Source organism: Arachis ipaensis, chromosome B1 (genome assembly GCF_059453495.1).
Source record: "Arachis ipaensis isolate K30076 ecotype BB chromosome B1, ASM5945349v1, whole genome shotgun sequence".
Taxonomy (NCBI): Eukaryota; Viridiplantae; Streptophyta; class Magnoliopsida; order Fabales; family Fabaceae; genus Arachis; species Arachis ipaensis.
Window position 1 is genome coordinate 121,081,841 of NC_142436.1, and position 18,533 is coordinate 121,100,373.

The window sequence follows — 18,533 nt, forward strand, 5'->3', positions numbered from 1 at the left end:
GTTGTTTTCGGCTGCCATGGCTTCTTCTTGTTTGAAAAGCTCTGTTAGGTCCTCTACAGAGAGTTGTACTTTAGCTTCTCTTAGTTTCTCTTCAAGGTCCTGATGCCAGGGCATATTGGCCAGTTTCACTGACCTTTTCTTTATTGTTTTTAGGGTAGTTTCATGCATTTTCTTAGGGAATAAGCAAGTTTTGGATAGAATTTCACTTACATCTTGATTCAAGCATACATTGTGCACTTTACATGATTTCATGAGGATTTTGCATGAATTGAATGACAAATTGGATGATGCATTTCCCATGACTGGGACTAGAGCTTTGATGCACTTTATTGCTTGATTTCAGGATAAAGGAAGCAAGGAAGAACCACGTTAGCAGCCACGTTAGTCTAACTAACGTGACCTCTAACGTGGAATGGGAGCTAACTTGCAAAGTTAATGAGAAAAGTAATCGCCAATAACGCCCTCGAAGCCATAATAGCCCACATTAAGAGTCACGTTAACTAAGTTAACGTGAACTCTAACGTGGAAGAAAGAAATGAAGCCAACATTAGTGACACTTAACTTTGTCACTAACATTGGACCAAGCTCACAATTGGCCACGTTAAGAGCCACGTTAACTCAATTAACGTGGACTCTAACGTTGAGAAGCAAAAGAGAAGCCAACGTTAGTGACACTTACCTTTGTCACTAACGTTGAGCTAAGCCACAATGAGCCACATTAACTCCCACGTTAACTTAGTTAACGTGGAAGCTAACGTGGAGGGAGCAAGAATCACCAACGTTAGTGACACTCAGCTTTGTCACTAACGTTGGAATGAGCCAATGTGAGCAACGTTAACTCCCACGTTAACTTAGTTAACGTGGAAGCTAACGTGGATAAGGGAATGATGAGCCAACATTAGTGACACTCGCCTTTGTCACTAACGTTGGAAATGGATATCATTGCTACGTTAGAAGCCACGTTAACCTAGTTAACGTGGACTCTAATATGGGAAGTAGGGGCACATTGGAACATTAGTGACAAAGGTAAGTGTCACTAACATTCTCGAAGGATTGGCAAGCTTACGTTAAGAGCCACGTTAACGTAGTTAACATGGACTCTAACGTAGGGGGAAGGGAAGACTCTCAATGTTATTGGGAAAGGTGAGTCCCAATAACGTGTGCGAAGGACCAAGAGGCAACGTTAGTGGTCACGTTAGTGCCATTAACGTTGAAGTTAACATGGATCATCCTTGGGTGAGGAACGTTAGTGAAAAAGGTGATTGTCACTAATGTTCTTGAACCCACACTCTCACTTAACGTTAACGCCACTAACGTCCTGAGCTAAACACCCTGCCTACTTCACACTTTCTCTCTGTAAGTAAAGCTAAGCCCACTGAAGAGTATAACTGCTTCAAACTCAAGATCCAAAGGCCCATATCCAATACTTGAAGAAGCTTTTTAGGGTAGTTTTGAATTAGGAAGAAGCTTTTTGGGGATTGGAAATTGAGAACTACTCTCTGTATAATTTACTTCTCTCTGCACTTCTAGTTCGAGTTTCATGATGTATTCTCCATCTTTGTTTTCTATTTCCAGAGCTATGAACAACTAAACCCCTTTCATTGGGTTAGGGAGCTCTGTTGTAATTTGATGGATCAATACTAGTTTTCATTACTCTTCTTCTATCTTTTCTCTTGATTTTACTAGAAAGCTTTCGATCTTCATCCAATTGGGTAGTTATCTTAGAAAAGAAGTTATTCATACTTGGATCTCTTCTGAACCTTGGAAGAGGAATGAAGAGATCATGCTAGAAATGCTTTCTCATGTTGGACCAAATTGGGTTTGGTTGGATATGGTGACTATAATCCTACCAACACTTGATTTGGGAATGCATGTGGTATAATCAGTGACCATACTTCATCTCTTCTCATGAGAAATTAACCAAGGAATTGGCTATTGATCAAGATTTGAGAGATTAAATTACCAAGGAATTGGAATTCGATCACTTAAGATTGCCAAGGAGATCAATAAATGCATTGATTGAGGAAGAGATGAAAATGAACTTGATCCGGAGAATGCAACATCTCCTAAGCCCAATGAATCCCCATCTCTGATCTTACCCATTCTCTTTAATTTCTACAATTTACTTTTATGAGCATCTTCCCCATTCCCATTTAAATTCTGCAATTTACCTTCCGTCATTTACTTTCAGTCCTTTAATTTCTGCATTTACATTTTCTGCTCTTTACTTTCCTGCCATTTAAATTCCTGCAACACTCAAACTAAATTCTGCTTCGCTCAACTAGAACATTCTTCCAATTAAAGTTGCTTGACCAATCAATCCTTGTGGGATTCGACCTCACTCTATTGTGAGTTTTTACTTGACGACAATTCGGTACACTTGCCGAAGGAAAATTGTTGAGACAAGTTTCCGTGAGCATTAAGTTTATGGCGCCGTTGCCGGGGATTGATTTTGTATCAACAATGATTAAATTAGAGGATAACTAGATTGAGAATTTTTCTTTTGTTTGATTTAAGTCCATTTGAGTAATTTACTTTCTGTTCAGTTATTTTCTTCCCTTCCCACTTTTTGTATCAACAACTTTGAACTAAAGCCACAGCTCATCACCCTTGTTCAGAACAACTGTTCATTCGGAGGGAGTGTCCAAGAAGACCCCAATCAACATTTAACCACCTTCCTGAGGATATGTGATACTGTGAAGTCTAATGGTGTTCATCCTGACACCTATAGACTACTTCTGTTCCCCTTCTCACTCAAGGACAAGGCATCTAAATGGTTGGAATCCTTTCCAAAGGAGAGTTTAGCAACCTGGAAAGATATGGTAAACAAATTTTTGGCAAGATTCTATCCTTCTAAACGGATTAACAGGCTGAGAGCTGAGGTGCAAACATTCAGGCAGCAGGATGGTGAGACTCTATATGAAGCATGGGAGAGGTTTAAGGACCTGACAAGAAGGTGTCCACCAGATATGTTCAATGAATGGGTACAGCTACATATTTTCTATGAAGGCCTTTCTTATGAATCAAAGAAGGCAGTAGACCATTCATTCGGGGGATCTCTGAACAAGAAAAAGACCATTGAAGAAGCCATAGATGTCATTGAAACTGTAGCTGAAAATGACTACTTCTATGCTTTTGAAAGAGGCAAAACTAGAGGAGTGATGGAGCTGAACAATGTGGATGCACTGCTAGCCCAAAATAAGCTTATTACCAAGCACCTGGCATCAGGTCCTTTCAGGTTCAAGATCAGCCTCAACAAGAATGTCTTTGTCCTTACTCCTGCTCATGTGAAAGAGAGAGGAGAAGAAAGTATGAAATCCTCTATGTTACAGTATAGAGATTCCTTGAGATGTCAGAGGAAAAGAAGAATAGAAGGAGGAGGTAGAGAGGAGAGAATTCAAACTTATAGAGAGAGGTAGTCCGAATTGCACATTGAGGAAGAGTGCTAGTCCCTTAAATAGAAAAATGTGAGAAGGGGGGGAAAGAATTTTCGAAAACAAATTAAAAAGATTTTGAAACAATTAAAAGAAATTTTGAAAAATTGATTGATGATTTTCGAAAATTAAAGTTGAGAAAGTAGTTAAGTGATTTTGAAAAAGATTTTGAATTTAGAAATAAAAAAGATATGATTGAAAATTATTTTGAAAAATATGTGATGAAGAAGATATGATTGAAAATCAAATGAAAAAAAAAGAAAGTTTTAAAATTAAGGTTGATTACTTGAATAACAAGAAATTAGAAGATATGATTCTAGAATTTAAAATTTGATCCTTTCTTAATAGGCAAGTAACAATTTGAAAATTTTGAATTAAATCATTAATTGTAGCAAGGATTTTCGAAAATAAAAAAATATAAAATGGAAAGAAATTGATTTTGAAAAGATATGATTGAAAATATATGATTTGAAAAAGACTTGATTTTGAAAAATTATGAAAATTTGCAAAAGATTTGAATTAAAAACAAAATCTTACCTCTTGTGCCATCCTGGCGTTAAACGCCGAAAATACTACCCTTTTGGGCGTTTAATGCCCAGCCAGGTACCCTGGCTGGCGTTTAAATGCCAGTTTTCCTTCCTCACTAGGCGTTTTGAATGCCCAGCTTTTTCTGTTTAATTCCTCTGCTGAATGTTCTGAATCTTCAATTCTCTGTATTATTGACTTGAAAAGACATGGTTTTGAAAATTTTTTTGAATTTTTGGTGATGAGAAATAATCAAAATACAACTAATCATGAAAACTAAGATCAAACAAACAATGCATGCAAGACACCAAACTTAGAAGTTTGTATACTAAGGACTATAACAATTTGAAAAATGCATATGAGAAACAACAAAAGACACAAAACAAGAGAATTTAAAGATCAGAGCAAGGAAATCATCAAGAATAACTTAAAGATCAATGAAAAACATAATGCATGTAATTTTCGAAAATTAGAAGAATTAAGACATGCAATTGACACCAAACTTAAAATTAGACACTAGACTCAAACAAGAAATATAAAATATTTTTTATTTTAAGATTTTATAAATTTTTTTTTATAATTTTTCGAAAATTATTTGGAAAAGAAAATAAAGAGATTCAAAATTTTTAATAAAAATTCCAGAAATCATGCAATGTTAGTCTAAAACTCCAGTCTAGGAATTAGACATGGCTTACTAGCCAGCCAAGCTTTCAGTGAAAGCTTCCGTCCAAAACACTAGACATGGCCAATGGCCAGCCAAGCTTTAGCAGATCATTACTTTCAATAGCAAAATTGATAGAAATCAACAAGCTCTTGTGATGATAAGTTGAAACCTCGGTCCAAAAGTTTAGACATGGTTTCACAACCAGCCAGACTTCAACAAATCATCATGAAACTCTAGAATTCATTCTTAAAAACTCTGAAGAACAGAATAGAAATATTTTTTTTGTATTTTTGAAAATTTTTTCGAAAATAAAAAAAATTAAATAGCTTAAACATAAAATAAAATTACCTAATCTGAGCAACAAGATGAACCGTCAGTTGTCCAAACTTGAACAATCCCCGGCAACAGTGCCAAAAACTTGGTGCACAAAATTGTGATCATCAATGGCACCAACAACTTGGTACGCACAATTGTAATCTCAACTCTTTATCACAACTCCGCACAACTAACCAGCAAGTGCACTGGGTCGTCCAAGTAATAAACCTTACGTGAGTAAGAGTCGATCCCACGGAGATTGTCGGCTTGAAGCAAGCTATGGTCATCTTGTAAATCTCAGTCAGGCAGATTCAAATGGTTATGGAGGATTGATAATTAAAAGATGAATAAAAAACATAAAATAGGATAGAGATACTTATGTAATTCATTGGTGAGAATTTCAGATAAGCGTATGAAGAAGCTTTGTTCCTCCTAAACTTCTGCTTTCCTATTGCCTTCTTCCAATCATTCATACTCCTTTCCATGGCAAGCTTATGTTAGGTTTCACGTTGTCAATGGCTACCTCCTGTCCTCTCAGTGAAAATGGTCCAAATGCGCTATCATCGCACGGCTAATCAGCTGTTGGTTCTCGATCATGTTGGAATAGGATCCATTGATCCTTTTGCGTCTGTCACTACGCCCAACACTCGCGAGTTTGAAGCTCGTCACAGTCATCTCTTTCCAGATCCTACTCGGAATACCACAAACAAGGTTTAGACTTTCCGGATCTCAGGAATGCTGCCAATTGATTCTAGCCTATACCATGAAGACTCTGATCTCATGGAATGGAAGGCTCGGTTGTCAGGCAAGGCAACCATGCGTCATGAACCAGAAGGCTAAAAGATACGCACTCAAGATATTGCAAGTAGAACGGAAGTGGTTGTCAGGCACGCGTTCATAGGTGAGAATGATGATGAGTGTCACGGATCATCACATTTGTCAGGTTAAAGAACAAGTGTATATCTTAGAGAAAAAATAGGCTTGAGTTGAATAGAAAAATAATAGTACTTTGCATTAATTCATGACGAACAGCAGAGCTCCACACCTTAATCTATGGTGTGTAGAAACTCCACCGTTGAAAATACATAAGAACAAAAGGTCTAGGCATGGCTGAATGGCCAGCCTCCCAAAGAGGGTTCAATCATCAAAACATGATTCAAAGATGATCAAAAGATGAATTGAAAGATGAAAATACAATAGCAAAAGGTCCTATTTATAGAAAACTAGTAACCTAGGGTTACAGAAATAAGTAATTAATGCAGAGATCTTCTTCCGGGCCCACTTGGTGTGTGCTTGGGCTGAGCATTGAAGCTTTCATATGTAGAGACTTTTCTTGGAGTTAAATGCCAGCTTTTGTGCCAGTTTGGGCGTTTAACTCCAGCTTTTATGCCAGTTCTGGCGTTTTGATGCCAAAATTTCTATGCTGACATGGAACGCCGGTTTGGGCCATCAAATCTCGGGCAAAGTATAAACTATTATATATTTCTGGAAAGCCCAGGATGTCTACTTTCCAACGCAATTAAAAGCGCCAATTGGGCTTCTGTAGCTCCAGAATATCCACTTCAAGTGCAGGGAGGTCAGAATCCAACAGCATCTGCAGTCCTTTTTCAGCCTCTGAATCAGATTTTTGCTCAGGTCCTTCAATTTCAGCCAGAAAATACCTGAAATCACAGAAAAATACACAAACTCATAGTAAATTCCAGAAATATGATTTTTATTTAAAAACTAATAAAAATATAATAAAAATTAAGTAAAATATACTAAAAACATACTAAAAACAATGCCAAAAAGCGTATAAATTATCCGCTCATCAACCACCAAACAGCAGACCGAGGTATCCTCCCGAAGAACCGACAACTCAAGGAAAGAATTGGCGGCAAAAAAACCCTATACTGTGACTACCACAGAGGTTATAGACATAGAATACAAGACTGTTTCGACTTAAAAGACGCTCTCGAACAAGCAATAAGAGACGGCAAACTCCCTGAGTTTGCCAAAATTATCAGGGAATCAAAACGTATAGAAAGAGACAGATCACCAAAGGGAGAAGGACGCAACCCGATGACGCAAAGACAAGCCCCTAGGGAAAGCCCAGAGACAGACCTGACCATAATCATAAACATCATAACAGGCAAAGACACCTCGAGTAAATCAAAATCAACACTCAAGAAGGATCTCAAGGTCCTGAAAGTCAGAAACCAAACCCCAAACGCCACCACCGGTAAGGTGATAACGTTCTCCCCCGAGGACTGCCAACACGGCACCTCGGCGGAAGACGCCCCCTTCGTCATCTCGGCAAAGATCAGAATTGGGCTAGTCAGAAGAATACTGGTGGATACAGGAGCAAACTCTAACATCCTTTTCAGACGAGCTTTCGACAAGCTCGGACTCTGTAACGACAATCTACAGACACACCGCAACGGAATCACTGGACTCGGAGAAAACTTCCTCAAACCAGACGGCTCCATTGTCCTTCCCCTCACCATAGGGACGGAAAACCAAAGGAAGACAATCTTATCCGAGTTTGTGGTCCTCAAAGACTCCACCGCCTACAACGTCATCCTCGGAAGAAAAACAATCAACGACCTCTCCGCCGTCATCTTCACCAAATGCCTTCTAATGAAGTTCACAATAGATGATAGATCCATCGGAACCATCCATGGAGTTCGGGAAATCGCAGCAGAATACGACAATGCTAGCCTAGCCTTGCGAAAAAGATCCCGCGACGTGGCCATCATATTCCTAGCCGACCTGGACGCCCGACAAGATGGACAACCCATGCCGGAAGCAGAAGGAGACATGGAAAAACTGCAAATAGGGCAAGCCAAAGAAGAGTAAACTTTCATCAATAGAAACCTCCCGTACGATCTTAAAGAAGATCTCTCACGCCTCTTAAGGCAGAGCAGAGACCTGTTCGCATTCACACCCGCCGATATGCTAGGAATATATAGCACAGAGGAGACGGAAAATATCCCCCAACCGAGCAGCCGAGGTCAACAAACAGGTTAAAGCCCTCCGCAAAGTAGGCTTTATCAGGGAACTGCCTTATCCGACCTGGCTGGCTAACGTCGTGCTAGTCAAAAAAGCAAACGGGAAATGGCGGATGTGCGTCGACTACACGGACCTAAACAAAGCCTGTCCAAAAGACGCTTTCCCCCTGCCAAATATTGATGGATTGGTGGACGCTGCATCCGGTCACCAATACCTCAACTTCATCGACACATACTCCGGGTACAACCAGATACCCATGCACCGACCCGATGAGGAGAAAAAGACCTTCATCACCCCTGATGGCACATACTGTTACACAGTCATGCCCTTCGACTTGAAAAATGCCGGAGCCACTTACCAAAGGCTCGTCAACAAGATATTCCAGGGCCTATCCGGTAACAAGCTAGAAGTTTAAATAGACAACATGCTCGCGAAGACCGAATCCGGTGAACAGCTCATTAGCGACCTCAAGCTCGTAATGGATACTCTGAGGAGGCACCAAATGCACCTCAACCCGACAAAATGTTCATTCGGGATGGAAGCAGGGAAATTCTTGGGGTTCATGATCACAAAACACGGGGTAGAGGCAAAACCTGAAAAATGTAAAGCCAAACTCAAAATGGCAAGTCCAAAAAACCTTAAAGACATCCAGAAACTGACTGGCCGGCTGACCGCCCTATCTCGTTTTCTCGGCGTGTCGGCCCAGAAGGCGATCCCCTTCTTCAAACTTATGAAGAAAGGAACCCCCTTCAAATGGGATACAGAATGCGAAAAGGCATTCCAACACTTCAAAGCAGTACTGGCAGAACCCCCCGTTCTCGCCAAACCCCAAACAGGGGAGGTCCTCTATCTATACCTGTCCATAACGGAAGGTGCACTAGCCGTAGCACTGGTCTGAGAAGACGAAAACAAGGCCCAGCGACCTATCTACTTCGTAAGAAAAGTCTTCCAAGACACGGAATCACGCTACTCCCTCCTCAAGAAGCTCGCCTTCGCGCTCCTCACAGCTTCCCGATGCCTTCGCCAATACTTCCAGGCACACCCCATTACAGTCCGAACCGACCAAGCGGTCAGACAAGTACTACAGAAGCCCGACCTAGCGGGATGAATGCTAGCATGGTCCATCGAACTATCCTAATTCCAGATAACATTCGAACCCTGGACTGCGATCAAAGAACAGGCCTTGGCAGATTTCATCGCCGAGATGACACCAGGAAACCCCACCACGGAAACCTGGAAGCTACACGTAGACGGCTCATCCAACATCACCTCCGGTGAAGCGGGAGTGATACTCGAAAGCCAAAACGGGGTCGTAATCGAACAATCCGTTTGGTACTAGTTCCCTATCTCCAACAACCAAGCAGAATACGAGGCTCTCTTGGCCGGCTTAACTCTAGCCAAAGAGGTTGGGGCAAAAGTCTTGGATATATGCAGCGACTCACAGGTAGTCAGCTCCCAAGTCAACGGAGACAACCAAACACGAGACCCCCTACTCCAACAATACCTCACCAAGGTAAATAAGCTGAAAGAAAAATTCGATTGAGTAACCATACAGCACGTTCCCAGGAAATGAAATGCAAGAGCAGACTTACTCTCAAAATTGGCCAGCACCAAGCCAAGACAAGGTAACCAGTCGTTAATTCGGGAAGTCGTCTGAACGCCATCCGTATCAACCACGACCGACACCGTTCTATCGATCTACGACCCGAAATCGTGGACCTCCCCTATCCTACAATACCTCTTCGACGGAGTACTACTCGAAGACCACAAAGAAGCAAATCGGGTAAAACGGGAAGCCGCCAACTACACCGTCGTTCTAGGAAACTGTATAAACAAGGATTCTCGCAGCCCCTACTCAAGTGCGTCGAGCCCGGGGACACAGAGTACATACTCCGTGAAATCCATGAAGGCTGCTGCAGCCATCACACGGAGTACATACTTCTGGCCCTCGGTTATCAAGGACTCCATGCAGCTGGTAAAAAACTGCAGTAAATGCCAGATACACGCCGACTTCCACCAGGGCGCCCCACACCAGCTCAACGTCATAACGGCGGAACGGCCATTCGGAACCTGGGGCGTCGACCTTGTCGGCCCTTTTCCTACGGCACCTGGACCACTCCGGTATCTCATCGTCGCCATAGACAACTACACCAAATGGATCAAGGCCGAGCCCTTGGCCTCCATCACGGCAACCCAATGCCAAAAGTTCTTTTGGAGACACATAATAACCCGGTTCAGGATCTCCGAGATTGTAATCTTGGTCAACGGAACCCAATTCACCGATAAAACATTTTGAGAATTCTGACGGGTGGAAAAATGCCGATTAAGAAATTCTTATAAAAGTAGCGTTGCAAGTACAGTTCCTAACCGACGAAATTCCCACTATCAATTTAGAAGGTGTCACAATTAAGAATAAAAACTAGGAGTAGAATTCCCAGGTCATTTCCCAATGAGTTGGCACAGCAGTGTAAATTATTGATCAGGAATTGTTCTTTGAAATTTTAAGGGTTGAGAACGGAAAAATAAATAACTAGAAATCAAAGCAATGAATGATAGCAATGGATGTTATGTATTTGAATTAAAAGGCCTTGGCTGAGAGGAGATTAATTGGAGTTTTAATCCTTGTTGACTTTTCATGAAGAAAAAATGATTCCACACAAACTCACCGACAAGTGTACCGGGTCGCATCAAGTAGTAATAACTCACAAGAGTGAGGTCGATCCCACAAGGATTGATGGATCAAGCAACTTTAGTAAGTGATCAGTCTAGTCAAGTAGACAGTGATGAATTGAGTGAGAAATTGAACCAGAAGACAATAAATTGCAATGAATTTATAGTGCAGAATGTAAATCAGCAGAAACTTAAAGAGCAAGAAATGTAAATTGCATCAAATGTAAAGGGAATTGGGTGCAGAAAATTTAAAGAAAGCAGTAGATCAGAACTCAGAACAATTGTATAAGAATTAAATTACATGAAAAGTAAATTCAGATCACAGCAAAGTTAAATGTAAAGTTGCAGAAAGTAAAATTGCAGAAAAGGAAATTGTAGCAGAGGATTGCAGAAACTGAAATTTCACAAACTGAATTCAATACTAAAATGTAGAAAGTGCAGAAAAATAAAAGTGTATCAAAGAGATCCTTCTATTCTACTCCTACTTCTACTTCTACTGCTGCCTACTACTATTGCAGCCTAACCGATCTCTCGTCTAACTCTCCTAATGAAATAAACTGATGCCTTTATATAGGCTTTACAAAATATAAATGAAATTGAAATTCAAAACAAATTACAGTTAAATGAAAATGTTATTCTAACTGTTTCTTGTGCCTTTGAGTGATGTTAATGGGCTCTGCTTGCTTTGGAGCTTCAATGGGCTTTGAATCAGATTAATTGAGCCAAAATTGCACTTCCAGGAGAGCGTAGCGTTCATTAAGTGAGCGAAACACTTTTGTACCCAAGCGTACGCGTCCTCTGCGCGTGCGCGTCCTTTTCGCGTTTTGGGCCTTCCATGCGTATGCGTCCCTCACGCTTACGCGTGTTTTTGCATTTTTGCCCATCCACGCGTACGCGTGACCTTCAGATTTTGAGCTTGAGACGTGTACGCGTGCCGTATGCGTGCACGTCCATATCAGCATTCACTTTGTGAGCGTAGCGCTCGCTTTGATAACGCTGTCCCACGCATACGCGTCATCCATGCATATGCGTGGTCCTCTGAAATGCCACTTTCACGTGTACACGTCATGCATGCGTACGCGTGGTCTTCCAAAGTTGTAATTTCGACATGTGCGCATCATGTACGCGTGCGCGTTGATATCAATTCTTCAACCCCAAATTCAGCTTTGCCCGAAAATGCTCAATAAGCCACCGTAGTGTTCTCTTTGCAACTGAGCGCTCTCCTTGTTCAAATCATGGGCCACGCTTTTAAAAGCGTGGCCTAAGGCTCCAAAGCGTGCTCAAACCTTAAAGTGTGTCCAAAAATTCCTCTTTTCTCCTTTTTTGCTTATTTTGTGCTTTTTTTCTTCTTTTTTCACTTATTTCTTACAAGGTTTATAAAATCAAAAGATCAAAGAAATATACTATTTAAGCACAAAAACATTCAATAATTAAGCAATAATCATTAATTTCTTGTGTGAAAAAGCATAGAAAAATATGACATGATGACATGTCATCACAACACCAAACTTAAATCTTGCTTGTCCCCAAGCAAGAAAAGAATCATGCAGTAAGTTTTAACAAACCAAGGTGAGAAGAATAGCAAGTTGATGTTCATGGTTGGCTAGTTTTCTATGCATGCTACAATCACAAAAGAAATGTAAATGTTTGATGCCTCTATCTAGCTCAGTTTATGAAATCTTTTCCTTATATTTCTTCCTTGAAACAAGCTTTTCATTCTCTTATTAGCTTCTTCTTTTGGGTGCTTTGCCCCATGAGTTGATAACAAAGCTACGACTCTAAATGCTTTGTTTTCAAGTATTACCACTTGATACATAAGCACCACAAGCATTTAATTAGAGGACTTCTTTAAGCTCATTTGTTTCTTTTCTTGACTCTCCAATCATTGATGCTCAGAGCCTTGAGCTTTGAGGGAGTGCTTTTGCACTTGAGCCTAGCCTTGACTCTAAGTGTTTTGTTTTCAAGCTTTTTGCTTGATAAATAAACACCACAAGTACTTAACAATTGAATTGTCATTGGTACTCAGAGCCTTCAGCTTTCTCATTCTTTCCCTTTTTCTTTTCTTACCTTAATTGCATTTGCTTCTTTAAGGTTTTCATGATTTCAAAAATTTCATAAAATGTCCTAGATGAAAACTTCAATTAAATAAATTCAAAAGCAATTGAGCAACAATTAATCATACTAGCCTTCCAATACTTGTATGCTCGTGCTAAATTCTTCTTTAATGACCTTGTTTGTTTTATGATCATGATGCTTTATTGCTTTTGAACTCACAAAATTCAAGATGGTAGTCATAATGTCATAGCAAGATGTTACAATTTAGCAATCAAACTATGCTTATTCACAACACATATGCATACAGAGAAGATAAAGACAATCATGCTCTTTAAAGTACAGGAAGCAAATAAGAGCTAAAAGAACTTTACCACCTTGTAGTTCATCTTCACAATTGTTGTCATTTTCCTCATATTCTTCCCCTTCCCATACCAACTTAGAATGTTTGCTCATCCTCAAACAACAGTTAGAACAATGGTGATGGGGTCTAGAATGGACCATGAGTGTCTTACACAAGAAAATGTTAATAGTACATGTGTTTAAGCAAGCAAGATTAAGAATAACCATGAAGGCACAGAAGACAGAGACATTGTGATTGCAAAAATAAAAGGGTGTGCATGATACATTGCATAAAAGATAAGTGGCACACCAAACTTAGTGTGACACTTTCACTTGGAATTGATGCAAGTATTCAATATAGATTGGAAACAAATTTTGTTGCATAGCAACACCAAACTTAGAATGCAATCATATGTCCATTTATTTGGAACCAAAACCAAACAAAGGAAACTGTTATATGTTAAATACAATCACCAAGCGAAGGATCTGTCATGAATAAGGATTTCTTGGTGAGGTATTAACAAAATCAGTTAAGGAGCAAAAATAAAAGAAAGCATTAAAAACAATCCAAATGACTAAAAACAAAGAGAATAATAAAGTGTCAAAACAAAAGAAAGATAATACTGCAAAGACATTATGATTGTGAAGACAAGTAGTGTTGCAGGATTCATTGCATAGAAAATTAAGTGGCACACCAAACTTAGAAACTTAGTGTGACACTTTCAGTTTGAATTGATGCAATCATCCAGAGGGATTGAAAACAAATTGTTGCAGGGCAAAACCAAACTTAGAATGTAATCATATGCCAATTTATTGAAAATAAGCAAAGCAAGGAAAGGAAATAAACAAAGCAGAGAAATGAAATGTTACCTAAGGTTGGGTTACCTCCCAACAAGCGCTCCTTTAGTGTCATTATCTTGACATGTTATTTTTCACTTTCTTCCTCTTCTTCCAGTTTGTTAAGAGGAATGACCTCAAGGGGGGAGAAGATTCAGCTATTGTCCCCTGTTTTGGTCTCTCCTCAGCAAGCTTCCTTTTGTTATTTGCTGGATTGAGCTTGCTTGCTAGATCAGGGGTAGGATTATTTGCAGTTGACCTTTTCTTGAATGTTGTCCTTGGTATCTTGGTCACAATCCCCTTCTCGGTGCTCTTGTTAGTTGCCTTCACTTCTTGGATGTCAAGACTTGGTGGTTGTGTGATTGTTGGAGCATTATCTTCTTCATCAAAAGCCTCTTACATTGGTGGTTCAATGAGCCCTTCTTCTATACAACTTTCTGCTTGACTTGAGTATGAACTTCCTTGATTGTCTTCCTCACTTTCTTGTTCTTCCACTTCCTCCTCTGCACTCAACATTTAATTTAATAACACTTTTATGGAGGAGGTTTGTTGTTCGTCCCAAGATTTCTTCATCTCCTCTTCATATCTTTCAATCACAGATTCAAGTGTTGAGAGTTTTTGGTTCAGGGAAGTTTGTGGGGGTTGTGAGTTTTCATATTCCCTTGTCATCTCAAGTGGCTTCTGTAGATGTGTAGTTTCAGGTTCAAATACCTTCACCACCTCATTCTTCATCGAACTTTTGCTTGACACAGATGCCTCTTCTTCTTGCTCTTCCACTTCCTCCTTCACATCCACCAATTGGTCTTCATCTTCCTTGCTCAGCAGTTCTAAGTTTCTCCTCATTTGCTCTAAGTGCCCATCCATCTTCTTGAAGAGGGTCTCTTGCTCTTTCCAGGATTGTTCTTGTCTTTTCAAGAGTTCTCTAGTTCTCTCCCTAGAGTCTATGGTACTTTGCAGGTATTGTTCTGCTTGTAGCAAGAGAGAAGCAGATTGGGGTAGATTTTGTGGGCTTGTGGGTATTGTGGTGAAGTTGTGTTGAGGGATATGAAATAGATTTTGTGAGTAATCAGGTGTGTCTTGTGGTTGGTGAAATGAATTGTATGGATCTTGGAGGAAACTTTGTGTTGAGGTATAGTCAAATGATGAAGGATTTTCAAATGAAAAACGGGGAGGTGAAGTTAGACAACTTTTCATAAATGAGTTGAAGGTTTGCTCAAGTGATGATGGCTCTTGATTAATGGAGTATAACACATTGAGTGCTCTCTAATTTTGATCCTCCCAAGCACAACTTGAAGAATTGTTGAATTCATCACAGTATGGATCATCTTGTGGCATTGAGGGACAATTTTGCATGAATTTATTGAAAGCACACTCCAGTGATGATGTCTCTTAATGCTGTTTGGTTTTGATCCTCCCACTCACAACCACAACTTGAGTGATTGTTGAATTCATCACAGTGTGAATTATTTTGTGGCATGGAGTAACAATCTTCCATGTAAATATTGACAGCATAGTCAAGTGATAATGTTTTTGAATGATTAGAATGTGAATCATTGCAATTCCCTTTTCAGCCATCATTTGTGTGTGTGTCATAGCAGTATGAGTCACTTTGTGGCTCTGGGAAGTAGTTTATTTCACTTGATTGTTCATACTCTCTCATTCCTTGTTGATATTCCCAGTCACCATGAGGATAATGACCTAAATCATCTTATGGTAGTGGACAATATCTTATGAAATTGTCTTGATCATCTTATAGCTCTGAAGCATATCCCCATTGATTGGGTTGCTCAGAATATGTGATTTCTTGGTGATACTCTCAGCCACCATTAGGATAATAAATTGAATCATCTTGTGATGGTGGGCGATATCCCATGAAATTAGTTTGATCAAAAGATGAGTTGAACTCCATTTAAATTTTGTAAAACACATCACAAATGAAAATTGAAATTCATGTCACAGAGAAAAATTTCTTAGTGAGGCAATAACTCAAACACCTTGGTATCAGCTTAAAACAGAAAATTAAAAGAACAAAAACAAAGAAAACGCTTAATCTAGACTTCTCACCCACTTAATCATTATCGATCTAAATCAATCCCCGGCAATGGCGCCAAAAACTTGATGAGGGAAAAACGATTCCACACAAACTCACCTGCAAGTGTACCGGGTTGCATTAAGTAGTAATAACTCACAAGAGTGAGGTCGATCCCACAGGGATTGATGGATCAAGCAACTTTAGTGAGTGATCAGTCTAGTCAAGCAGACAATGATGAATTGAGTGAGAAATTAAACCAGCAGACAATAAATTGGAATGAATTTAAAGTGCAGAATGTAAATCAGCAAAAACTTAAAGAGCAAGAAATGTAAATTGCATCAAATGTAAAAGGAATTGGGTGTAGGGAATTTAAAGAAAGCAGTAAATTAGAACTCAGAACAATTGTAGAAGAATTAAATTGCATGAAAAGTAAATTTAGATCACAGCAAACTTAAATATAAAGTTGCAGAAAGTAAAATTGCAGTAAAGGAAATTGTAGCAGAGGATTGCAGAAACTGAAATTTCACAAACTGAATTCAATACTAAAATGTAGAAAGTGAAGAAAAATAAAAGTGTATCAAAGAGAGCCTTCTATTCTACTCCTACTCCTACTCCTACTGCTGCCTACTACTACTGCAGCCTAACCGATCTCTTATCTAACTCTCCTAATGAAATGAAACTAATGCCTTTATATAGGCTTTACAAAATACAAATGAAATTGAAATTCAAAACAAATTACAGTTAAATGACAATGCTATTCTAACTGTTTCTTGTGCCTTTGAGTGATCTTAATGGGCTCTGCTTGCTTTGGAGCTTCAATGGGCTTTGAATCAGATTAATTGAGCCAAAATTGCACTTTCAAGAGAGCGTAGCGTTCATTAAGTGAGCGGAACGCTTTTGCACCCACGCATACGCGTCCTCTGCGCGTGCGTGTCCTTTTCACGTTTTAGGCCTTCTATGCGTACGCGTCCCTCACGCTTACGCGTGTTTTCACGTTTTCGCCCATCCACGCGTACGCGTCACCTACGCGTACCCGTGACCTTCAGATTTTGAGCTTGTGACGCGTACGCGTCCATATCAGCGTTCACTTTGTGACGTAGCGCTAGCTTTGACAACGATGTCCCACGCGTACGCATCATCCATGCGTACACGTGGTCCTCCGAAATGCCACTTCCACGCGTACACGTCATGTATGCGTACGCGTGGCCTTCCAAAGTTGTAATTTCGACGCGTGTGTGTCATGTACGTGTGCACGTCGTTACCAATTCTTCAACCCTAAATTCAGCTTTGCCCGAAAATGCTCAGTAAGCCACCGTAGCGTTCTCTTTGCAACTGAGCGCTCTCCTTGTTCAAATCATGGGCCACGCTTTTAAAAGTGTGGTCTAAGGCTCCAAAGCGTGCTCAAACTTTAAAGTGTACCTAAAAATTCCTCTTTTCTCCTTTTTAGCTTATTTTGTGCTTTTTTTGTTCTTTTTCCACTTATTTCCTACAAAGTTTATAAAATCAAAAGATCAAAGAATATACTATTTAAGCACAAAAACATTCATAATAATTAAGCAATAATCATTAATTTCTTGTGTGAAATAGCATAGAAAAACATGACATGATGACATGTCATCGACTTTCCCAAGTATAATAGTAAAAAGTTGTTGCTTCCACTAAGTTATCCGTACGCAGTTGCAAAGGATGGTTAAGTGGTTACACTAACTCTGATTCACAAGTCCTAATCCCTTCCTAGGAAAGGATTAGAGTTAGTGAAAAGTGAGTTAGCCAGTAATTTCCAATTACAGATTAATACTTGAGTTTTCCATCTCAAGGGGTTCCAATTAATCAACTCCCAAGCCAAGTTGAGAGTTTTTAATCATAACATGAATGCCATTTTCAATCAACATGGAATAAAAATAAATATAAGACATGGTAATTAAAATAAATTAATAAAATACAATTTTGAAGCTGAAAATTAATTGAAGGAAATCAAACATGAAAATGAAATTAAATGTAAAAATTGTTCATTGCATTAATAAATTCCAAAATCAACTATATCCATATATGACCATGAGCAATTTAAATGAAAGACAAAATAGTAGAGTAATAGAAAAGCAAACTATAATGTGGAAAACTTCAATCGAAGGTAGAAGTAGCTCTCTCAATCTCCAATCCAAGAACATAAAACTAAAAATCTAAGAATGTGAAGAACCCTAGAAGAAGTAGTGTTTTCTCCCTAGAATTCAAAACTAAAAACTAAAAACTAAGTGAATGTGAATGTGTGTTGAGTCTCTGCTTGCCCCCTGCGAGTTCTGATTAATACATCACGTCGCTCTGCCATGCGTACGCGTCACTGGTCTTCTACGCTTGTCACGCGTACGCGTCGCCGTGCAACTTCGCTGGTCACGCATACGCGTCAGTCATGCGTACGCGTCGCTGTGAATTGCTCCATGTCACGCGCACGCGTAAGCCATGCATGCACGTCGATCCTCGCTGGTCAGCTCCTTAGTTTCTTATGTTCCTTCCATTTTTTCAAGCTTCCTCTCCATCCTCTAAGCCATTCCTGCCCTATATAGCCTGAAAACACTTAACACACAGATCACGGCATTGAATGGTATAAAGGAACATTAAAAATATACAATTTAAAGGCTTAGGAAGCAAGTTTTCAACCATGGAACAAAATTGG

At 39.6% G+C, this 18,533-nt stretch overlaps 1 non-coding gene across 1 annotated transcript; it reads right to left on the reverse strand.

Moving 5' to 3' along the window:
- Nucleotides 1-2,867: 2,867 nt before the first annotated feature.
- Nucleotides 2,868-2,974, reverse strand: LOC148578160 (small nucleolar RNA R71). The gene has a single exon (XR_015904286.1). It is a non-coding gene; the product is annotated as a small nucleolar RNA R71 (small nucleolar RNA).
- Between the last annotated feature and the right edge of the window lie 15,559 nt (nucleotides 2,975-18,533).